The sequence below is a fragment of the Echinops telfairi genome, unplaced genomic scaffold, assembly GCF_000313985.2.
Source record: "Echinops telfairi isolate 266 unplaced genomic scaffold, ASM31398v2 ScPeMD7_1;HRSCAF=3_0, whole genome shotgun sequence".
Lineage (NCBI taxonomy): Eukaryota > Metazoa > Chordata > Mammalia > Afrosoricida > Tenrecidae > Echinops > Echinops telfairi.
Window position 1 is genome coordinate 35,457,911 of NW_022103896.1, and position 5,279 is coordinate 35,463,189.

Consider the following 5,279-nt stretch of genomic DNA (forward strand, 5'->3'; position numbering starts at 1 on the left):
TTTACATCCCCAAAATAGACATTATTCCAAAGTCTGACTAATGTAAATTTTCAGATTTCACAATTTCTACATACTGCAATATTTCTGTTTTCTTATTGCCTTTTTTAGGTCTTTATAGACTCTGAAAGCCTTCTCTACCAAAAAGTGTATTTGTAAAAATATCTAAATAAACTTAAAAATTTTTTATTTTGTAAAATCTCTTTACTCCGATACCCCACAGACAGGTCCTCATGTGCTTCTTAGGCAAAGCCAAGAACACTGCTCCTTAAAGCTGAGCACACAAAACAGCAATCAAGAGACTTATCTCTATAGCTCCATTCCCAGAAGAGGTTTGGACCCAACACAATTGGCCTCCCCAGTAAAACACAGTATGATGAAGCTAAAGTCAAGGGTGCACACACTGCTGCTTTATTTTTGGCCTTTCTCCTGTGTCAATAGTACCCTAAGAGGGCACATTCTAAGGCAGAAGGACTCAGCTTGCCTTACTGCTATGAATTGCTTAATCTCTGCATCTCACCCATCAAATGTGCATGGAAGTACCTATGTCACACTTTATTTGCTAAAATGTAATAAAATAGCACATGTAAAGCACCTAGCACAGTGCCCCCTGCTCTATTAATCTTAGTACCTTCCCAAACTTTCTTCCTTATGACATATCACATTATCATCTTCACTATAAGCGTATAGCATTCAGAAACTAGTGAATGTTGAGCCCTGTCACATTTGGCTACCTGAAGGCCTAACCCATCACCAACTGCCAAGCCTATCATTAATCAAAATGCACCAAATTATTGCCTCACTGTTTGGCAGGAACTGAAGGTGCGGAAGACCAGGTGGCCAAGGTTCACCACTGGATCCTGGGAACTAGCCAAAAGCTAATGTTGGATTCTGGCCAGAAGCATATTCCACGAACTATAGCCCTTAAGGCTGGCACTAAAATCACTCCCCTGTCCAAACATCTGACAGCGATCTTGGAGCGAATTTTACATATACCAACTCAAACATACAAGTTAAGCTTATTAAACTTTTACTTAATACACTGTGGCATCATAAGGAAATTATAACTGCACCTTCCTTGCTTCCAAAGACTCAAATTCTTTTTTTTCCCTTTAATTTCTTTGCCTTCTACACTCAACAGAACTAGATCATAGTTTGCCTTGGGCCATGGAGGCTCTCAAATACAAAAGCAATAGTTTTAACGTGCTGAATAATCTCTCACAGCTTCCAGTGGAAACTGCAATGGTTAATAGAAACTGCTCAGGAGCACCACTGCCCATCCTCCTCATCCCTACTGCCAGCTTCAAGTGGCACCCAGGACACGTGTCATATACGCCATACTTTGGATAGGCCTTGGGTTCTGATAAAGTTCTTCAAGTACCCAAAGCAGTTCTTCTGACTGCAATCACTTTGATGATGGTTTACGCACTATAATCTAAGTTCCAGAAGATAGTTATCAAGATGAGTGTTTAAGTCTGACTTACTACTTATGGAATAAATAATCCCTTTATGAACAAGGCCCCTAAAAGTTTCTAATATCTAAGTGAAATTTTAAGATAAAGGTATAGACAAGACTTTTCTAGCAGCCTAGCATATTGCTAGACTCTATTTAAGTAACTGAAGGCAATCTGATTGGCTACCTGGCAAGGGAGGAAGATGCACCACATCTCATCTACTTCTGCTAATCTAATTTCTACTAGAACTAACTCTCACACGACTATGATAAAACTTCACTGACAGAAAGTCAATGATGAAGGCAGTTAGTTATTCTAGTTCTCACCATAGTTTACAGTTGTCTATCAGGGCTACACTTTGCAAATGATACAAAAATTATATGAGAATGCTAAGATCAACCATTATGAGGGGCTTTAAAACGTCTGTAGAAAAATATAATTATTTCCTGATCATTTTGAAACTCTCTCTTACAATTACATTCTGAAGTTGTTAATAAATTCAAGTTTTTAAAAAATAGGGAAATTGTAAACTAAGCTGAAAAGGAACAAATGCCTCTTGGTTATTCAAAGAAGAAAACTAATACAATGTACAGATTCCATATTTGTTTATTTCCATATACTGTTATTTGTTTATTGGTTTAAATTAGGGTCAGCAAACATCAGCAAACTTTTTTCTGTAAGAAGCCAAATAGTATTTTGTAAGCCAAAAGGCAAAATTAAGGATAATATGCCAGTATGATGTAACAAAGAGAAAACGAAATTTCCACAACCCTTTCAAGGAAAATAGTTAAATAAGTAAGCACACCAGCCTATGCAACCACAAGGTGTCAAAGGGATCAGGTATAAGGCATCATCAGAACAAAAAATCTTACCATAGTGAATGATGGGGGGAGTGCGGAGTGGAGACCCAAAGCCCATTAGTAGGCCACTGGAGATCCCCTTGCAGAGGGGTCTCGGGGAGGAGATGAGCCAGTCAGGGTGCGATGTAACAACGATGAAAAATACAACTTTCCTCTAGTTCCTAAATGTTTCCTCCCCGCTCCCATTACCATGACTCGAATTCGACCTTGCAAGTCTGGCTAGACCAGAGGATGTACACTGGTACAGATAGGAACTGAAAATACAGGGAGTCCAGGGCGGATGAGCCCTACAGGACCAGTGGTGTGAGTGGCGATACTGGGAGGGTAAAGGGAGAGTGGGTAGGAAAGAGGGAACCAATTACAAGGAACTATATGTGACCTCCTCCCTGGGGGACGGACAACAGAAGAGTGGGTGAAGGGAGACGTCGGACAGGGCAAGATATGACAAAATACCAATTTATAAACTATCAAGGGCTCATGCGGGAGGGGGGAGCGGGGAGGGAGGGGAAAAATGAGTACCTAATGCCGGGGGCTTAAGTGGAGAGGAAATGTTTTGAGAATGATGAGGGCAATGAATGTACAAATGCACTTTACACAATTGATGTGTGTATGGATTGTGATAAGAGTTGTATGAGCCCCTAATAAAATGATTTAAAAAAAAGAAAAAGAAAATAGTTAAATAAGTAAGTGCAAATACTACAAGTCTACTACTGAGGAGAGCGTTCTTTGGGGGGAATTCCAATTCAAAGGAATGGAATGAAATTCCAACTCAGTTTAAAATGTGCCTCTATTAATGCTGATCTGTGAAGTGCTTTTATATATTTTATCATAGAAAATGTGTCTCACACACAAGTACTTCTAAATACTACTATACTAGTAGACCTAGAAGCATTATTTTAATTAAGCACATTCATTACTGAAAAGATACTTACATAATTGAATTCGATTCTTCACTTGATATTGGACTTTTAGTGTGCCATTACACTGAAGATTATGACTGGGTTAAAGTTTTCAGTTACACAGCTAAATGAATTTTGAAATGTAAACATTTATTTTGCACTTGTGTCAAAATCTGAGAAAAATCCTATTGGAACCAGAATTTGAGCTGCCTGCAAATATGAGTGGGACTAAAGAACACAATACCTGTTTTAACTTATGACAACATGATCACTGAATAAAACAACTGAGAATGACTGTGGTTCGAACAATAGTCATTCAAATGGTTTTATTACAGTATAGAACCCAAACCCAATTTTTTTATTTTTAACTCACTACCATTGAATCAATTCATACTGATCACGAGCCCATACTGATCAGAGTAGACCTGCCCCTGTGGGTTTCCAAAACTATAGAGCATTAAGGAAGAAAGCCTCATCTTTCTCCCTCAGAGTGGTTAGTGGATTCAAACTGCTGACCTTGCAGTCAGCAGCCCAACATGTAAGTCCCAATGTCATCTCTGTTAAAAAATAAATAAAAATAAAAGTTTACTAATGCTTAACCACCAAACTTCTTTCCCTTAAGGCAAGTTAAGATAATCCAGGATATTTCATTTCCAGCAAAAATTCATAGAACTGATGATAATTAATCCCACAAGAGGGAATCATCAGTAGCACTACCCAATCTGTAACACAATTCAAATCGTCTCTGCAAAGGGACTGTGAATAAAGAGCAAGAACCATAGCCACAGGCTTTAAACGCCTTACAGCTATTTTCACAAGTTTTCTAAATCTGTACAACTACTGGCAATTCTTTTTCTATGGATCTCTGATGGCACAGAGGTTAACGGTCAGCTGCTAACCAAAAGGCTCAGTGTTCTAAGTGACTCCACAAGAGAACGAGCTGATAATAACTCTCACAGCCACTGCAGTCTAGGAAAGCCGAGGGGGCAGTTTTACTCTCTCCTACGGGGTCACGAGGAGTCAGAATTGACCATGCAACAAGTCTTCTACTCCAGGCATCGTTTTTATCATCATCAGTTGTAACACATCTTAGCAGATTCCACTTCAGATTGTACTGAATTAATACTTCCTCAAAGTTTAGGAAAATGTTTGCGTCTATCTGCATAGATGACTCAGAGACTAATTGGTCATCACCCACCTCAAACTCTCAAATAAACAACAGTGCAGTCACTATCATGCTTTTCAACTCTGAAAAGCCAAGGAAAACTACTCAAAATCACTTGCCTTGCATTCTAATCCATGCTGTTCCTGATGTCCTTAACTCCTTTAGTAACCATTCTCACAGAAAGACTAATAGTCTCCAATTTTTTAAGTTTTCTTGGGACAAACTTCTTCATCAGCTTCAATGAAATACGATTTCATTAACTCAAGTGGGTAAGTACTTGGATTTCCTTGTCTGGCTGAAAAATGAGCCACTCAGAAACTTACTTCAGCTGTAATAAAGTGCATAGCTATAGTATTTGCAATTACTAATTATTTATTTTCCCATCTTCCCCTCCCCTGAGGTATTGCTACAGGGAAAATAGAAAGAGAGGGAGGAAATATAATTAACAACTGTAAATTCTATGCCACTCTGCTGTTTTGCAGGAGAAAAACAGGTCTTCTACTCCTGTGAAGAGTTAGTCTCAGAAACTCTGTTCTATGGGTTGGCTATGAGTTGGAAGCAATTTGATGACGGTGACGTGTTTTTGGTGCTGTTTCAGATATTTTATGTATATATTTTCACTTAATTCTCACAACGCTATATACAGATGGTATTATCCTCATTTGACCATCTTAGAACAAATAATTTATTAAAATAACTTTGCTTCCAAAATCTCTGCTCTTCATCTACATCCACTAAAGCCAACCAGCACTGCACTAAATATTCTATTGTTCAAAATGTGATTGATCTTTTCTTTTTATATTTTTTAATAATTTTAAGATTAAATACTATACAACATGTATCTTCTGTAGAAGAGACCTCCACTCAAGTACTTCCTCAATGCTAGAACACTTTGTTCTATTAA